This window comes from Rousettus aegyptiacus, unplaced genomic scaffold, assembly GCF_014176215.1.
Source record: "Rousettus aegyptiacus isolate mRouAeg1 unplaced genomic scaffold, mRouAeg1.p scaffold_m13_p_4, whole genome shotgun sequence".
Classification (NCBI taxonomy): Eukaryota; Metazoa; Chordata; class Mammalia; order Chiroptera; family Pteropodidae; genus Rousettus; species Rousettus aegyptiacus.
The window spans coordinates 152,106,809-152,126,597 of NW_023416307.1; the positions used below are offsets into that span (position 1 = coordinate 152,106,809).

At 53.2% G+C, this 19,789-nt stretch overlaps 1 long non-coding RNA gene across 1 annotated transcript in view; it reads left to right on the forward strand.

Moving 5' to 3' along the window:
- LOC107509065 overlaps window positions 1–19,789 on the forward strand; it is a 116,744-nt gene that overhangs the window by 43,849 nt on the left and 53,106 nt on the right. The window lies entirely within an intron of this gene.

Consider the following 19,789-nt stretch of genomic DNA (forward strand, 5'->3'; position numbering starts at 1 on the left):
AAGAGGTCTTCGGTGAATGGTCATTTCAGCTCTTTGTAAATACTTCTGAATTGGGACGTCTCTCTGTGAACAGCCCACATGAACAAAGGGCCCAGTGTGTTGGGTTCGGTTGGTATTTTTACCAAGTGTTTTGAGCCAGCCTGCTTCATACCAGTCCATTCTTGGAATCCGAAACGTGACTGCTGGCGGACTGCTGACTGCTTTCAGCGCAGAGCTCTTGGAATGTATCCCTTAGCAGTGTCCCTAGGCTTGTGGTCCAAAAGCCGTAAATGAGAAAATCACTTTCTGGGTTCGCACAGAAGGATTCTCTTTGTCACAGTCAGGGGACTTAACTGAGGTTTGCAGAAGTGGGTTGCTGGCTGGGGTCAGCGTTTGGAGGTATGAGGTTGCATGCGATCAATTAGTCATGTCTTCTGTGGGCACAGGTGGGGAGTGCCAGAGCCAACCAACAGTAGACGGTCCTACCCCACCAACACTTGAAACCAGCCAGTGGGGGTTTCACAGCCCCTGGGTGAGGGGTCCTATCAGGAAAGATCTTACCTGCGCTCACGAGGAGGCAGCCTCTGAACTCTGAGCAACGTCGGAACAAAGCATTTCTTCCCTCCTAAGTGAAAGGTGACTTTTCTACTGTGCATCTGTTCTCAAGGCCTCTTCGACAGCGCAGTCTGGTCTTGGGAGGCGTCTTCCAGATTCAGGCATCCGAATTGGTCGCCGTTCTGTAGGCAGGTCTGTCGAGTTTGATCAGGGCTTTCCCCACAGGCCTCTCTATCGGAGATAAGAACTTTTAATACAGATTAAACCCCACGGTGCCAAGCGCCAGGAGGCGGTCTAGGTTCGCTGCTTATACTCAAACAAGACGGCATCGAAATATTGACTGGGGCTTGACGACGTTAAACAGATCTTTTGGCAGTAGTTTTTGTAAGAGGATTTGATTTGGGCATAAAATTGCATTTACGATTTTTGGCCCAGTCGTGCCTTTGCATAAAATTCTGAGAAACTAGAGTAAATAAGTAGTTATTTTTATTTTACTTCTTGCCGCAGATATTTTTAGACATCATTGTATGAAGGCCCTTTTGGCTCGTGGCAGAAAGATTTTTCTTTTCTTTTCTTTTTTTTTTTTTTTTTACTTTTAAGGGAATTTTATCTACAAACTCGTTAGATATCACTTTTTTCAGTCTCCACATTTCAAGGACGATTGAACTCTCAAGCGCCGGAATGCTTAATCCCCAATTTCAAAAATCAACGTTAGTTCCACTCAGAAATCACCGTATCGTTAAACCGCTAAGATCTACGTGTGGAAATACAGAGGGCGGATGGTCAAAGGGTGTCACACGGTGCGTTCTGTGACCCACGCCGGGACTACAGGAGTGTAGGGAAAAAAGCATTTAGCGGAGGCGTTGGCACTCTCTGGGCATCTTGCTGTTTCTGTGACATCCACTCTGCTGCCCGCAGAAGGGCCGTCAGACCCCTCGGGATGCTACAGGATGGACCATCCTGAGCAGAAAGCAAAACAAGTGTGCCCGTTTGTTCCTCATCGTGTCTCTGCGTCCACAGCTCCCCCGGCTCGGGCCGAGTGGTTCCAAGTGAGGGGACAATAGGAGCAAAGATCGCCACTGTGCAGCCCGTGCAGCCTGACGCCAGGGCCTCGGCTGACTGAGATGCTGGCACGCTGCAGCCCTGACTCCACTGTCTGTCTGCCGACCCTCTCTCCAGCCTCTCCTGGAGCCGAGCTCCGTGCCTGGCACCTGGTGGGACCTCAATACATTCTTGTTGCATTGAAATGGGTCCTTCATGCCCGGTCCTTAGACCCCTGCCCCCGGGGAATGGCCCCAGCAGAGGACTTTCCATGGAGCCATTGACAGCTCTGAATCAGCCCTCGGCACATCCTCAGATGTCTCCAGTGTTGACGGGCTGCTCGCCCCACGCCTGGCCCGTGGGCACATCTGCACTGTCACTGGCACAAAGGACAGAGCTGGGGAGGGGGCGGGGGGCCTGGTCGGAGCCTGATATAACTCTCCCCAACAAACCCCCCACTGTCTGCGCCATGCGGCTATGCTAAACCCCGTGCGTTTGTAGACATGTGTTTAGCCTCGGGCTCTAGGTCACTTATATATATATTTTTAATAAGCCTCTGTAGCCCACAGGGTATGAAATCAGTTTCGGAACTGTAGGGTATCTTATAGACATGCCTGGCTTCTACTTCTCCAAGGAGCAAATAGAAGCATGATCCAAAATGAAATCTGATTTTTTTTTTTAAAAGAGTAAAGTGTTTTCTGAGTTTCAAAGAAAACAGACGCATGCAACCCGGATTCCTTGACGACACATTCTAAAAATGGTTTATCAGGCTCTGCCTTGCGATGGGGAGTAAGAGGAGGCGAAGGGGCCTCCAGGTTTGGGGGGATGCCAGGCCATGGGGAGGGCGGGGGAAGCGGGGCGTCTCGGGTCCCCAGCGCAGGTCCCAGAAGAGGCGTCGTGGGGTGAAGCTTGGAGGGAGGGCAGGAGACAAGCCCTCACGGGAAACTGGTGCTGGACTGAGCTCTGGGTTCCAGCGATGGCTGGTGACAGTTGGGGTTACATCATCAGTGGGTTGCTGATCCCCCTGGGAGCAGAGTAAATGGTGACCACAGAACACCCACAGCGCGAGAAACTGGAGAGCTCTGTTTATCCAAATGAGCTTACTGCGCTGTTAAATGCTCTCGGGCCAGAGCGTTCGCATTTATGGTTCAGAGTGCCTGGAGCCCAGGAAGAGTAACCCTAGGTTTGTGATTCCCACACCCAGAACAGTGGTCTGCCCAGCAAGGAAGCCTGTTCTCCACGCCCAAAGGCCCTAGAGACAGCCATGACCTGCACAGAGTACCTGCTCCGCCTGCCCAGCAGCCTAGGGTAGAACCAAGACCACAATTCCCATGGTGCCGCTAGTCAGGTGGGGCTGGGGAGGGACCAGGGCCTGATGCCACTGCGAGGCCTGGAGAGAGGGAGGCATCTGCGCCTTTCGCTCACACCCCATTCCCAGAGCACAGCTGAGATCAACCCAGGCCAGCAGCAACTAGTAACAGAAAACGGGAAAGTGGACACTGGATAGGTCTGTCTCTCCACCGTCACAACCCACCGACCACCCATCCCAGCTCTCGCTGGGGGATGTCTGTCCATCCCCCACCATCTGCAGGGATGACCAGCCTCCGAAGACACTGGCCTCCCAGCCCGCGGGCCTGTCCTCCGAGGCCTCGCTTTGTGCCACAGCTCTGGCCGTGTGAGGTTCAAGGCCCCATGAGAAACACCCTGTCACTTACCCAGGCTGGTCGTGTCCTCTCTCACTCACCAGGACAGTGCCACCGGCCCACAGCATGCTGCTGTGCGAAGGACCTTTCAGCACGAGAACTCTCCCGTCAGCCTCACTGACCGTCACTTGCCAGTCCTCCCCTTTTAACGATGACTCAGGTCTTCAGTGGCCAGTGTATTTTCCGAGTCCAGGTCACTTGGTCCAGGAGAATGTGCATGCAGCAACTAGAGTCCAGGCCTCCTGGTAAGGAACTTCAGCCAGCATGGGGCTTGGCTCCCCATCCTTCCTAGGGCCCTTAGGGTGTCCTCTCACACCCTCGGGGGCGACCTGTGTGCGTAGGGAATCATACTCGTCCACAGGCAGAGTGCGCCTGCCCAGAGCTATGATGTAGCCCCAGCAATGTTTCTACAGAGATGCAACCGACTCACAACACAGATCCCGAAGTAATGAAGAGGCAGCTGTGGCGATCCGCTGCTGTTTTAGTCAGGTCGCTGCAAGTGCTCCCAACTCCATCGGGCTCTCCTCCTCTGTGAGCGCTGACCCTGCCTCACAGCCAGGCGAGGCCCTTCTTTCCGGTGACCACCCTACAGGAGTTTTACTTGCCCCGCTGTCCTGATGAGGTCACTCCCCGTGAGGCTGAGCCCCTGACCACACAGCAGGGCGAGGTCAGCACCGAAGCCAGGGCACTGGCCCCAGACACTGCTCTGAGCCGTAGGCTCCTTCCACCGCTGGGCAAATGTTTTTCCAAGTGAGGAAATAGCTCCCCAAATCCTTCCAGTGACGTCCAACTGTGGCGCCATTTAGGAACTGAGAGGTGACCCAGTGAGACAGAAAAGAGAAACTGAGGTCCAGCCAAGCCGGGTGTGCAGCCCGACTCCAGGTCTTGCCGGCCAGTCAGTCATCTGGTCACTCAAAAGTTATCGTTTTTTTTTTTTAAAAAAAAAAAAGCTATTGTATGTTTCCTGTACAAAAGGCACACGAGGAGGACGTTGGGGAACGCCGAAGGGACCAAACTCTTGCACCCTCAGTGCGGGCGGCCGCTGCTGATCAGACGACCTGATATAAAGTGAGCACGGCCTCCAGGTCCCCGGAGCGATCGATGTGTGTTCAGTACCTGAGAAGCACTTTCGAGTATCGTCTGTTTGCTTTTGGGTTTTCGCTCGTTTTGCAGGCAGCTTGACTTGTTCCCTCAAGAAGCACCAAAAGTCAGGTTTTCGGTAGAGGAAAGTCCACCGAGGGTCCCCAAATGAAGCTGAACATACAGACCTTTGATGAAGGTTTCAAACAGACCCCGAGAATACGTGGGCCGTTTTTTTTTTTTTTTTTTTCCTTTTGAAACCGCTGGCTTGTTTTGAGACACCAGTGTTCTCGGAACTGTGGCGGTGGACATACGACCTATCTTGGCTGTGCGTTTCATTTTTTGAAACAAGCGGTATTCACCTAATCGCAGTAACCTAAGATAGAATACCCGGCAGCTGTGGGATCGATGGGACGGGTGAAACGTTCCACCGAAACTGTGTGTTTGTAGAAGAAAACCAGGTCTCTTTACACAGTGAAATTGTGGTCTTTGCTCGCTTTTCTTTCCTTCTCTCCGTGCAAAAGAGAACAAGCAGAATGAGTCAGTCAGAAGCTCAGCCAGGGCCAGAAAGAGCACATTTGGGGTGGTTTTTTTTTGTTTTTTTGTTTGTTTGTTTGTTTGTTCATTTGTTTGTTTTTGTATTTTCAATTTTTTAAGTGGAATTTGCAGCATGAGGTTAAAAAGCTGGTCGTTTTATTTTGTGCAATCACCCGACACCATGGTTGTGGGGTCGTATGCCTCGGGGTACACTGTGGGAGTTCTGTGGACTAATGCAGGCACGGAATTTGGAGGAGCAGAGCTCAGGGCCCCGGGCTGCCACTCAGGATGCTGGATGATGCTTCGGGGAGATGCGGTTTAAGATGGAGGTGGCGGGGCCGTCGGCGGGAGGTAGCGGGGTGAGGGACATTGTGGCTGAAGTGAGAACAGACGGTGAGGGCGTCTGCTTCCACAGCCCCTTCTGCCGGGAATCCAGTGCTTGTAATAGCTTCAGCACATTAAGCTAAAAATAAGGTCTGCAAAGTACTTGATACTTCCTGGAGACGGAGCCCGTTTCCTTAATCCTCCCTGGTCTTTCCAGGGCCAGAGCATCGCGGAGGCTCTTCTCCCTCCTGACGCCAGCAGCTGCCTCCCCGCACTGCCGACCGAGCTGCCCTCCCAGCCGCGGGTGCAGGGCGCCAGCCGCCTCAGTCAGGAGGCTGACCGGGTTCTCATGCTGGTTTTTACAGTTGCCTCTCGTGGCCCCATGTCACCAAGGCTCCCTTTTGGTCCGTAGTTTCCAGCCGCACAGCGTGGGATGATGCTGTGTTAGTTCATGACGAGATGTTAGCCTCTCAACGATGGACTTGACCCTCACCTCAGCACCGAGGGGTGCAGGGCACAGCCGAGAGGGCAGCCGCGGGGCGCCCAGAAACGGGGAGAGACGGTTCTGCACCAGGATGCTGCTTCCTGCTCAGTGTATTTCCTGCCCTGATTCCACCCCTGCCCCCGCCCTGACTCCCAGCCACCCACCTTCAGCCTCTCACTGTAGACACACATTTTTTTGTTTTTTTGCGTCCTTCCTCATTTAAACCCCCATCCTGTGAGATCTGCCCTCAGAATGTCTCTCAGCTCTGACTGTTCCTTTCCACCACCCCTGTGCGTCCTCACCCTGGCCCCTCCCATCCCCCCACAGTCAGCCCCCCACTCCAGAGCCAGTCATCTCCCCTCAAGAAAGCATTTGACCACTGTCTCCTCCAGAGGGGTCCTTAGGGAGGCACGCCAGCCCCGCCATGCTGAGGCCGCCGGCTCCTTCCTCAGCCTCATGCGGCTGCTCCCTTGAGTCCTCAGGCCCCACACCTGCCCACCGCGCAGCTCCACTGGTGGTCCCGGGTACCCAGATGCCCCCCAACACGCCCCTCTTCCTCCCTCTGCCCAGCTAGCTGTTCTTGAGGCCCAAATGCCTCCTCCCCTGGCCTCTCCTTGGCTCTGCTCTGCGGACATTGTCCCTCCCGGGCTCCTTAAAGTATTTTCATACCCTCATTTGGACGGTTCCTGTCCTCGCTTCCCTTCCTCCCTTTCAAAGCCATCAGCATCCTAAGGGGAGCAGCCATTCCTCGATCGTCTCTGAATGTTCGTGGAGTTACACCCGTTCTGTCGGGGTGGACCCCGCCTCTGTGCCGGGAGGGTGGACGACTTCTCAGAGGATGTCAGCGGTGACTGGAGAACTTGGGAAACCATTGTCATTGTCAGAGGGGGTGTAGACAAGAGGGAGCATCGTCGGCGAATCACATTTTGCTTTCACAAACCACCTCTCCCGCTCTCTTCGCCATTTCCGAGGAGAGTTCCAGTTGTCGCCCCCCCCCCCGACCCCCCAGGGGCCCTGGGTCACGCACGGCCCTGACGCCTGGGCGTTAGGGTGGCCAGCACCGAGGGTATCTGTTATCACGTCCTAATTTCTGTCCACTCCGCCTGGCTCCCCTGTGCACCAGCACACCTGCTCCCGTGGGACTGTGGGCCCAGGTCTGAGGCATCGCGTTCTTTGCGGGGTGTGGGTGTGGGGGTGGGGAGGTCCTCCTCCATTTCAAGGTAGCAAAATAGGGCCTCAGAAGTCAGAGGCAGGCTATTCATTCCCAGAGAAGTACTTTAAGGCAGGCAGGTGTCTTGTTTTTGTTTGGTTTTGAGTGAGACAAATGCGCTTTTCAAAAGACGGCGTGTGTGTGCGCTTACACCCCTGCGTCTGCTTGAACATCTAACACCTACCAGCTCCCTGACGAGAACATTTGCGGCAGATAAAAGGCATTAAGAAGTCCTAAGAATGAAGCAGGATGAGTCACGGGGAGAGCAAGCCTGGCAGAGCCTTTGAGAGCAGCGGGTTGCAAAGCTGCCGCTCCTGGCTCCTCCTTTGCTCACACCTCTGCGGAAGCTGGGGCTCAGGGGGTGGGTGTGATCGCCTCCCCCCCCCCGCCACCTCCCACACACCTCCCACTGCACACAGCATACACGGGGTACCCCAGCCCACTGCACGCCCTGCGCCTCTCTTCTGATTTCTGAAGCTTTTATTTGCCAGCCGGGGGCTGCTTTTGCCCCGGACATTGAGCTAGCCTCGGGTGGAGTGGCCGTTTGTCTCGCTGCACGGAGAAACAGCAGGAGGGCGTGGTCCTGCCGAGGCTGGAGAGAGTGGCGAAGTGCCTGCAAAGCGGCTGAGAAGGTCTGCAACTGAGGACCGCAGGAAAGAGGGGTGCTGTCCTCTCGATGGCGCACAGGCAGCCCCTCCGGTCCCTGGGACCAGGGCCTGCCTCGTCCAGCCACGCCCTCCTTGCTTGCAGCATCGCATGGCTGCTTGGCATGGCCGCTTGCACCCAGGGGAGCCGGGAGGAGACTCCCGCGCAGTGCTTTGTGGAGCTGGAGGCCAGGGCGTCGCTGGGGCAAAAGCTGGGGATGTGAGTGGAGCTTGTTGTTTTTTGAGGTCTTTCAGTAACGCTCAGAGCCGATTGAGGAAACGTGGGATTCACAGCAAGTTTGCAATCGGAAGGGGAGACTGTCGTTTATGGGAGGGGGGCATGCCTAGACATTGAGGGGAGAATGCGTTTGGAGAGTAATGAAAACGAGTGACTCGATGAGGACCTGGGGGCTGGAGCAGTTGGGGAGAGAGTTCCTAGGACCCCCACACGTGCCCGGAAGAGCTGCCGACTGACCTCGCCATCCATGGGTACCCACGGCTCTTTACGGCCCATCGCTAGTTCTTCAAGGGCCTTCCCCGGGCTTGCTTTTCCGCAGCGGCTAATGAGACCCCAGGGTCACAGCCACACAGCCACACAGACACTCCCATGGGTGGGACAGAAACTTCACAGCCCTTCAGCCCAGCGTGCCCCACCGCTACTGCCGGAGCGATTGCTCTTACGGTGACGGGTGACAGGACTGGCCAATCGATGCCTTGAGGTGGAACTGCTCTCGAGGTGCACTCCGCCTGGGTTCGGGACACACCTGGGCGTGCCAGGTGCAGCCGTGCTCTGCGTGCCGTTTTGGATTCCAAGGTCAAGCTCTCTGGAGGATCACTAATGGCTCTGGCCGAGTTTTAGGAAATTCAGTCATGGGGCAGACGGCTGAACCTCTCCACTGGTTGTGGGCCTCCTGGGCTCTTGGCCGGGACCAGCATGCGTCAGACCGTGGTTTGGAAGTTCAGTCGAATGTGGTAAGCAGGTCCCTTCACCCAGCCAAGTCACAACGTGACCCTCGTGAAGCAATGCGTTTTTATTTTTGCTTACGCAGAAGCAGGAGATGGCCCACTCTCAACCCTGATTTTAATCAAACCTGGAGGGAAAAACTGTTAAGATTTGAGCAACTAGTTGGAACTTTGCCTCTGTCTTTTCGTTCCTGTCCAGATCCGTTTCTCCGTAATTACTAGACTCACTAACAGAACGCGGTGTATTTAGTGAGTCCACAGGGTTCACGTTTGTTAAGCCATAATGGCCCCACTGGAAATTCGGAAATGGAACTTGCTTTATTAGAAAACTTGAAACAAGGTATCAGAAAGGGTGGAAAAGAAAGAAAAGCAAAGAAATTAGGCGCAGATCTGCCTCATCAAACAGCCAATCAGCGTGCCCAGCAGCATAAAAACAGCCCATTTCTGTAGCCAGCTGGAAGCAGAGGGGAACATGAACTCTCCTGTACCCTGTTCATTTGACAGGAGCCTCAAGAGCTGCATTCATCATTTTGGTCTTAAACAAGGGACATCGTTTGTAGGAAGGGTTGTCCTTTTTAACCGCTTTCTCAGGAATGATGTTTTCCCCGCCATTCTGCAACTGACCCAGGAAGTTAATTGCCTCATTCTTTCGCGTTGACCTCGAGAGGATTTTCACGTCTGAGAAACGTGACGTCTAGGTTTTCTCATTTAGAAGCACAAAGAAGGTTGAGCGAGATAGTGTGCGAACCTGATTCAGACTTTGGCGGGAAGGCGCTCGGGTTACATTATAGACTCCTGGACCTGGGCGCCAAGATAACACCGTGAGATGCATGCATCACCTGTGATGAACAGACAACGGGGACAGCGTCGATGTCCCTTCGCGACTCCGGCTGTGCCTTGCGCGGCACCCCTGAAAATGCGTGCAGGTGGGAAAAAAAGGGATGTGAACACACACACCAGTGGAGGTCCACGCTCACTTAAGAGTCTAACTTCCCTGGCTGTCACAAGCAGCGGTAGTGACCATTTGCCCGGTTTCACAGGATGCTGATTTAGAAAAGGGATCCTTGCCCCCAAGAAGCACACCTTTAGAAATGACAGCCCTTTGGCGATGGTCACGGTGAGATAAATGAATGGAGAGAAAAGAGAAAAATACTAGAAGTCGGCATCCTGGGAGGACGGGGCGCTTACACTGGCCTGAGCCGGGGGCGTGCTCGCTGGCATTTTGAAAGGCCGGCCGGTTTGGTTTTGCCTGTCAAGTGAGGGGCCTGATTCTCATGGATCCCACTCGCCCCGGGGCTGGGCGAGGGGGTGCTAATTTGTGATGCCAGCACAGGCTTCTGGAACACTTTGGTGACACTCTGGGTCGTCTCCTGTCTCCGTGGGAAGACTTGGAGTTCTCGTTCAGCTGACAGAGGAAGCCACATTTAAAATGCAGTGATTTGGGGATGGTAATGACGGAGGGAAAAGGGCAAAGTGTAGCTGTCACCGTCCCCTCCCCTGGGGAATATAAGATGTCTTAGTTTCCTCAAAGAAGAATAAAATAAAAGGCAGGGAAGGGGATTTTCCTGGGCGTTGGTTGCCGTAGACCCGATGAATTATTTTGAGCTTCTGCGGTGATCTGAAAGGCAAACCAAAGTTGAAAATAATTTCTCCACGTCAAGATCAGAGTAACTTTTTGGGTGCTTTTATACACTTGAAGTTGAAAGTAGAATAGTTAACAAACTAACCCCGTGGGGGAATTTTAATTCTATTTTTTTTTTAAAAAGAAATACCCTTTTCTTCGGAAAGCACCACAAATTATTACTTAGTTTAAGATCCCCCCCTAGATTCAAATTTATCCACTAACCATTTAAACAGGAGCATATTTAATATTCATATGACTTTTTTAAATGAAATTTATTGGTTTAACCTTTATTCTTTTTGTAGTATTATCCTCATGGCCAGCACCCATTCATTGTCCATTTACTGGTCCGTGAAAAATGAAATTGATGAAAATTAGTTCTCTCCAGATCCAGACCGAGCCTCTCCATTCACTATTTCCATCATCCGAAATGCTTTCCGTAGGCTTGTTTGTGTTTGTTTCGATCCTTTCAAATTGCTGCTTCCTGCCCAGTCGCTCCCAAGCTGGCTCTCAGGTGCTTGTTTGCCAAAATATGCTGACTGCATCCTTGAAAACTGATGGCGTAAGAGCTGCCAGGGGCCCAGCGGGACCAGGAGCCAGGTGCTCACAGACAGGGTCATGGCCGGGCTGCTGCCCAGACAGGCAGCCCCCACACTGGGCACGGCATCCGTCCGCTTGCACAAGACGAGGTCTGAGACAGGGCAAAGTGCACAGGAGGATGAGAGGAGCAGAAGTGGGATCCAAGATATGCGTGAGCAGGGGGACGGAGTCCCTGACTCAGAGGACCGGAGTGGCAATGCAGAGCAGAAGGCGCAGTCGGCAGAATGGGTAAGAGGATGCTGGTCAACAGGAATGCGTCTTGAGAGCCTGTCTCCCAAAAGTGAACGTGGGGGAAACTGGGAAATGGGAGACCAGGCGAGGCCCGGCAGGGTTGGCAGCCACACTTGGGCAGCCACAGGTGTCTAGGAGGGAGAGTTGGCTCTGGGAGGCCCGGGAAGCTAAGAGGGAAGGGAGGAGCAGAGTAGGCTGGGGTGACAGCCCAGAGGAGGCTGGCCATTCATCCGGCTGCTCCGCTTCTTCATCTGACCTGTCAGAGCACGAAATAGCCTGACTCTGGAATAATCAATCACCTTGCACATTGCCGTGAGCCGGCTTTGTGACAGGACCATCGCCTGCCTCTCTTTCCTGCAGGGAGACAGGTGGGAACAAGGTACCAGCAGTCAGTGCGTAAGCAATAGGGCATCTCGGGCTGCAGGAGGACTGCGGCCTTGGAGGTCAGGGAAAAGCCATTCAGGGTGCGACCCCAAAACGGGGGGAGAGAGCGGCGTGAGCCCAGGAGCTGGATGCAGCCGGAAACCCTTGTGTAAAATTGGCAGAGGGTCGGCCAGGGACACTGTGGAACCTCAGAATCTAAGAGAATTCAAAGGAGGGTGGGAGCCTGTCTTTCTCAAGTGGTATAGTCTAGTTTTTTCAAAATTCAACATTTTTAGAATGGACTGGGCATAGGGTACCTCCCTGGACCAGAGGCAGCAGATGGAGTTCAAAGGAACCATTTTTGTTCTAGTGACTCTTCTTCAGTTGTGACTGCCATTGGGCCTCCCCTGCCTCCGGGTAGAGGAGCTCAGAGAGGTCTGAGTGCCCGAGGGCGTATACGGGCACAGCTGTGGCCCCTCTGGCCAACCACGGGTCTCTCCAAGCAATCACCTCCTTTAACTCTAAAACTGGAATTATCAAATCTTGGGTCATAGTACGATCAAATGAGTGTAAAGTGGCAGGTCCTCTCTCATTGTGTGTATGGGAACTCCCGGAGAGGGTGCACCTTTGGGACATGGCTCTGAGAGGAGACCCAGCAAACAGTAGCTGTTATCACTACTGTCACCCCTCCACGGTGACCAAGGGGGTGCCGAATGCTTACACCCCCGGCACCGTCTTATGTTTCTTGTGTATTAACTCACCCCAACTTCACGATGCAAGTCAGTTAATAAGCTCCCAATAGTCAGATCTGAAGGATGCATTTTCATGGCTGCCGCCGAAGAGAAGGATGGAGGGGAGGGGCAGAAGGATGCATGGATGGAGAGATACAGAGAGGGAAGGATGGAAGCAGATGGATGGATGGATGGATGGATGGATGGATGGATGGATGGAGAGGGAAAGATGTGAGCAAAAAAGGACGGAGGGATGGATGGGTGAGTGGGTGGGTGGTTGGATGCATGATGGAAGGAAGGAAAATGTTGTATCCATAGTCCAGTTTCTAGTTGAGCTATTCCTCTTCTTCCCATGGCAGTATAGAGAATCAGTAAGACTCTGTTGCTTTATTTAATTCAACAATTTGTTGAGCACCTACTACATCCCTAGTCCACACATCTGCCCTCAAAGAGCTCGGTACTAAAATGGGACCAGTCAATTAATTACTGGGATGCTCAGCAGAAGTGGAAGGGCCCTACCCAAGGGGTGCGCAAAGTGGACTGGAAGTCCCAGGGAAGGTGTGATGAGTGCCCGCTGGGAGCCGACCTTAAAGGGTGGGGAGGAGCCGTGATGCAGATAAGCCCTCCACTGAAATGCCGCCCCTCCCTGGGGGGAGCTGCACGCGGTTCCTCGGGTTTCTGTACAGTTTCCATTGGCACGGAGTGGGCACTGCCGCTGTGGGAAACATAGGTTGCGGCCTCATTATGAACAGCCCTAAATATTAGTCTCAGAAACATGGACAGTTTGGGGTTTTTTTTTTCTGTTGAACGTGGAGTAATTGTATCCATGTCTTGGAATATTATGCCATGGTTAGCATATATACCAACATGAATCCATTTCCGAGACCTGTCGTTTAATAAAAAATGCAAGTTGCAGAAAAATATGCCCAGGGTGATATCGCCAGTGGAAAAATACTACACAAAGCAATCCTGTGCGTTTGTGTTCTCCGTGGGTCTGAGACCCACGCTGCACTGCTGACAGCAGTGACCTTTGGGACAAAAAAAAACAACTAGGGTTTGAAGTGGGGGCGGGTGGGGGTCAGCATTTTTGGTAATCTTTCAGTTTTATTTTAACAAGGAAAATGTTATCTTGCCATTAAAATGTAATTTCAGAATTCAAAAGATAACGGAGTCACTGGCTTACTTCCTAGCTCTGAGATTTTTCAATTAGAGCTGGCATCATCTGAGACTTGGAAAGATATTCTCTGAAACCAAACAAAAACCAGTGGTTTAAAAAAAAAAAAATAAGAAAGAGAGAAAAGAAAAGGCCCCATCCCCTTTGAGCCTGCAGGGAGAAGAAACACCTCGGGCCAGTTCATCACAGGCCGAGGGGCATCATTCGTCCGGTTCAGCCGTGATCGATTTCAGGCGGTGACGGTTGCTCTTGACCTACACCGACCTTGCAGAGTCATTCAGCTTTCCCGCCCGTGACGGGGTGCCACCCCGTGGCGGTGGCTGGCTCTGGGCAACAGTGGCGAGTGTGTTTTTTTTCTCTTTCCTGGCACCAGCATCATTTCTTTGGAGCGTCTCTGTGGACGTTGGCAAATAGTTTTGGCCTTCTTCCAAGAGATTGGGTTTATACCAGTCGAAATGAGGCAGGCATTTAATCAGTCACCCAGGGAACACGCTCGAGGCCCTCCGGTGTCTTCTTTATAATTAATTTTTAACATTTGTTTTCAGTATAAAATTTGGGCCTTTATCCGCTTTGAAATAAAAACATAGCGTGCGTATTAGACTGTATTGGCACTAAACTTCACACACCATTCTTTTATTCCCTTCCAACTATTAACTCTTATTAAGTAAGACAGAGAGATAATAAGATCCCCCCTCGAGCTCCCCCGACTTGCTGGCTTGCACGACGTCTCATCCTGTGTAATTGCCTTTGGTGGCCAAGTTCTTTCCTGTCATTAGCGTGCATCAGAGGCTACTTGTCAGAGACCTGGCCACCTCCCAGGCTGTCCTCTCTGCTGTGTGTCCCCTGCCATGGCTGGGTTCTCCCTGCCCCAACCACTAGGAAGCCTAGCCCCCCGGAAGCTTGTGTTAACGAGATACGGAGGTGTTCCTGGAATTTTTGACCCTGAGATTTAAACTTGACCTGCTGGAGACTAGTTCCTGTTCGTTCGTTTATTTGATCTGCTTGCCTTCCAGAACCTGGGCCGGGGCCCAGGAGACCGGAAACATTACAGTGGTTCTTGAACCTTCATGCGATGAATAAAAGTACGGTCCCCCCAAGGCCTCCCTCCAGCCCTGCGGAGTCAGGAGTCAAACTGAAGGGAAAAGCAGCTGCTTTTTGTGTTTTTTGTTGTTTTGTTTTTGTTTTGTTTTTTAAGCTGTGTAATTATTTGCCACTCAGTTAAGAGATCATTTTTCACTTTCTTTCGGAGACGTTTCAGCACACGCATGTCTTTAACTTTCCGTGTGCTGGGTTTGCCCTCGGGGCTGCCATATACCTTCCGTGCAGATTAGAAACAGGTCCCCTTTCTTTCTGGGCAGCTGCACAGGAGAGGAGGCTTGGCCCGTGGAGCCCAGGGTGGACGTGGGCCCCAGTCGCCTCCTCAGCCAGGGGTCTGTGCAGTTCACAACCCACCCAGTGGCACGTGGCAGCCCCGCCGACGCTGGTAAAGAAGATGGTGACACCTTGCGTACCTACGTGTGTAAACCTAGGACCCGGCATGTTTCTTCCTCCTCAGCAACTCGTCAGCTTTCATGTTGAGGAAACCATGGCTCAAAATGTGATTTCTCTAAACACACACACACACACACACACACACACACAGAGAAAGAAGCTAAGCTGGCGTAAGATTCCAGCCAGCACTCGGATTGATAAAAAATTATTTGCAGTCAGCACCTTGCTTCTCTGACAAGGTGACGAGTGGTTCCTGGTCCTTCCCTGTGAGAAACCTGTGAGCCCAGCAGCCTCTCTCTGCTGTGGGAGTGAGCAGAAGCCTCAGGCCTCCAAATAGTCAATGAGGGTTCGTGAAGCGCCAGGAGGCCTGAGCGAAAGGCATAGGACGTGGCAAAGCAGTAACGGCGGCATGTTTATCGTCAGCAAAAGTGTCACTTTTTCCAGCCAGCCTCCATGATTAGAAGGCTAGTGTCTCTCTTCATCATGTGTCAGAATATGAGGAAAAGGCTGAGATTCAGGAGAGATCACAAATCGGAGTCAGGACAGCCTGCCACTGAAGTCCTGTCCTCTCAGTCAGCGGCTCAGCACATTATCTTCCAGGGTGAGGGGTGGCCCTGAGCAGGGTACCAAGGGGGGTGACGAGTGCACTGAGCTCATGCCCGGCTCCCCGGCCCCCTTTAGAGACTCCTGCTAGGGCTGCACAAGGAGCCACCCCAGTCTCAGTGTCTTCAACAACACTCCTCTGTTACCCCATGTCTGCAGGGCTGCTGGGGTTCAGCTGACCCGGAGTTACCTCGGCCTGGCCCCTGTGCTTCAGGCCGTGGCAGCCGGGTGGCTGGGCTCTGCATGTCCCTCATTCTGCATGAGCCAGCCAGGTAGCCAAACTGTTCACAGTCAGAGCAGAGGGCAGGCGAAAACACATCGGGCCCCTCGCGGTCTGGGCTCCCCATGGGTACGCCATTAGTGTGCCTCATTCCGCTGCCCAAAGCCACCTGCACAGCCACATCTAAGGTCAAGGGGCAGAAAAGGATGCTCCCCAAATTCACACGGCAAAGGGCAGGGATGGGGGTTCTGAATCGGAGCCATATATGTGCCCTCCCCAAGCCCCTCATCCCTGGAAGCTATGTGGGGGGACCTTCTCCCACTGTCCCCCCTTTCCTGCAGGCAGTGCAGGAAAGCCCGGACCCCCACCCCTCTGCCACCCTGGTATGCTGTCCTCATAGCCAGCCTCTCACACAGCACAAAAGTCACTCAGCCAGCGGCTCACATTTCCAGAGAAAACCTGTCCCACATCAGATGTTCTTGAGATCACAGCCTCGGTTTTGCTGGCTTTCCTGTCTAATACATTCTGAAATATCCAGATTGTCTTCGCATCGGGGGCCCTTCCCCAGTCCGGATGGCTTTGGTCCTTTTCAAGCAGAGACAGAGGGACGGGTCCTCTCCTCCCTTGTAACTAACGCCTGCCTTAACTCTAGCCCCGGCTGTACCCTCCGGCGATGCGCCCTTCTCCCCCTCGCCACCAGGTGGCGCCCGAGCAACCTGGTCTCTGTCCTTGTCTTGCTAATCTGTCGATCCCTAAAACTGGGGGTGAACTTGAAGCCGGGCCTTTGTGTGATACCCCAAAAGGCTGGAGCAGCCTGTCGCCGACTCCGTTTCTCCTTTCCTGGCGAGGGATCCCTTTCTGGCCTCTGGGAAATGGGACGATGCGGGCGACACAGAGCCGTCTTCCTTCTCTCCTTGTGTGGTTGGTTGGTCTCAGGCAATTTTTGATTCACTGTGTGGCTAAAACTGAAGTGGATTCTAGAACTCTCCCAGAGCTGTTCTGTTCGCAGGCAGCTATCTAATTGTTGACCTTGGTCTGAGGGACAGAGAGGCCAGGGTCTCCGGAGGCACCATTTTTCTCTAGGTTTTGTTAAGATGCCGTCTCGAAGCCTCAGATTCAGTCCTTCCGAAACCACAGTTATTCCACTGGTACCTTCGCCGCCGGTCTCCCGCCGGGTCCTTCTGGGAGAGCCTGTCTAGAAGGCGGTTCTGGTCCCCGGTCCCGCTACAGTCAACACTGCTGCTCACTCACGGCGCTGCCTCCAAGGTCCTTCCTTGCCAAGGACCAGGGGACAGGAAGACCGGAGAAACTTACAAGCCTCGAACAGTCAAGACGAGAAGTGTAGTTAAAATTCTGAGCAGGCCTCGCACGAGTCTGGGTCACTAGACGTGTCAGGGTCACGAGAGAGGCTGAACGTTCCCGGAGCCGGGAGGGAGAGCGAGCGAGGGAGAGAACTAGCAGTTGTCAAAAATGTAGGCCGACGTATGCCCGGAAAGAGATCATAAACGTCCCTCACTCCTTTCTCTCGCCATGAGAGGGGTTTTCTGGGGACTCGGAGCGGTGTCGATTGGCAATTTATCTGTGGATTGTTTTTCTACAACGGCCCGTCTCTTCTTGGTTCTCTGCAGTTCACTGCAACTAACTGTTGGTTTGGTGGAAATTTCCTTTTCCCTTAAGTGAAGCTCTCCATCCGATTTCACCCCACCATCCTTCCTGCAAAAGATATGACCATTTACATAACAGGCCCCTAAAGCTAATGGAAGATAGACAGTTCCCGTGTGCGCTTGGAACCTGCCGAGTTGGTCCTGCCTCTTCGTGGTAGCACGTCAGCTATTATGTATTCTCGCATATTGTTCTGCTAGGAAGCATGGGCAGTTTGCGTGTAAAAAAAACAAAAGTGTCCTCTTTTATTCTCGTCTCAAGGTTCAGGAGCCCAGGACCCCACAGACATCCAAGACGTTAGATCAGGGCCACAAGTCCCAGTCTTCTCTAGACCAAGCTTCCATGAGGAACACAAGCAAAGCTTCTACTCTGTGCATGAGCCATTTTAATAAGCAGTTGATTGAACCAGAGCAGGGCGGGCCGCGCTCTTCCTAGCGAGGGCCGCGTGACACTGCATGCTTCCTCACTCGGCAGCCGAGGAGACGCACGAGACAACTGCTCAAGGCCCCAGGCCCCGGAGGTGGGGCCACGGGTCAGATCTAACCCGCCTAGCCCCACACCTCACGCCCTGAGCTCCTGTCTCCATATTTCTGACTAGCAAATGCCCTCTCTTCATCATCCTGTAGCCTTGCATCCTTTAATTTTAACTTATAAATCATTCCCACTTAACGTCCGAGACCCAGCTAGCAGCCTCCTCAGCCGGGAGCCTTCCCTGACCCCGCCCCCCGTCACCCCACCCCGGTCCTGTCAGAGTCAGTAGCTCCTTTCTCTCTATAACCGGTCCTGTCGTCACACCGTCTTAAAGCAGATTCCCCGATGCTTTTTCCTTCTCGTTGGACTCTGAGAACCTCAAGTCAGAGACCATCGCGTCCTTCGAAGTACCCAGCACAGTACCCGGCATAAACATTTACGTCTTTTCTGCCGTACGATAAAGGATGCGTGGGTGCTTTGTGCGAAACAGTGCGTGGAAGGTGCGTGTGCACGCGTGCGTGCGTATTTCTCTATGCTGGTGCTGCATTCTTGTGCGATCGTCACACTTTAAAACATTTGTAACTTGGCAAAAGAGATGAGGCCAAGACGATGTCAGTGGCTCGTGAGAGCAAGGTGGCAGGGCCTTGTCCAGGGCCACCTCGTGGCGGGGAAGACTTCCATCAACATCTCGGAGCCCGCGATGCCTGATTAACATGTCAGAAGATGTCCAGGGTTGGTTTCTTTGCATCAAAACCCTGACGTTAGGCATTATTCATGCAAAACTGCTCTGAACATGGGTCAGCAGAGCTGGGCAAGTTGAGAAAGGTGAGCGGACATTTGTTTTTCCATGCGGATCCCCTGTGACAGTGACACAGCTTGGTGCTGAGGCGCAGGGGGGGGCAGAGCTCCGTGGCCATGTGAAATGCAAAGGTCACCCCGCGGCTGAGCTTCCGGGGAGCTGGTGTGGCACAGTGGTTAAGTGTGGATGCTGGAACCTGCCATCTGGGCAGGGTCCTGGCTCATCACTTGATAGCCCGGTGACTTTGGGTGAATCGAGGCAGTGGGGTTCAGTCCTTTCCTCACTCCATGATGTGTGGATGAGAATAATCGTACATTCCTCAAAGGGCCTCCGAGAGCATTAAGCAAGGTCGTCGATGTGAGGCGTTTGGGATAGCTGCAGACTACATCGTCACTGCTCATTGTCACAGGTCACGGCTAGTCTGCCTGTGACGAGACTGGAGGCTCCCAGAGGCCAGGCCCCTCCCTGTTTGTGGGCTCACAGACTCCAGCGCAATGAGTCAGAGAGAAGATGCGCAGTAAATATTTATTGACTAAATGAGATGACTCCTGGCCTTTCGAATAACAGGCCCCTGAGGCTAATGGAAGATATACAGCTCCCGTGCGCTCTTGGAGCCTGCTGAGTTTGTCCTGCCTTTTCGTGGTAGCACGTCAGCTATTATGTATTCTCGCATATTGTTCTGCTAGGAAGCATGGGCAGTCTGTGCATCAAAAACAAAAAAAGTGTCCTCTTTTATTCTCGTCTCAAAGCCTAAGTCAGGAGCCCAGGACCCCACAGACATCCGAGACGTTAGATCAGGGCCACAAGTCCCAGTCTTCTCTAGACCAAGGTGACACAGCCATGAACCATTTTAATGAGCAGTCAATTGAACCAGGGCCGGGTGGGCCAAGCTCTTCGTAGAGAGGGCTGCACGCGGCAGTGTGTGCATTCTCATTCGGCAGGTAAGGAGACACCTGGGCAGGTGGGAATAAGTCATAAGCAGATGAAGCCGTGGAGCGGTACGTGATGGCTCTGCGGAATTTAGTCAGCTCCATTTTATAATCGGTGGCTGTTCCTTAAGACGGCCGCCAGCCCTGCCAAAGGAACAGGTCTGTCGCAGCGGAGGGTTTTCAGCCGAATCGGTGAAAAGCGGCCATCCTTTGAACACCAGACACTCGCTCAGGACGGAGGATTACGTGATCTGAGACCTCACTAATGACATGATGGTGCCCACAGAGGGGCGTGGAGGACATCTGCTCCTTTCAAAGTCCACTCTCGGGCTTCCCCTTCCTGTCACCAGAGCCATGTGGCGAAGTCATTGAAT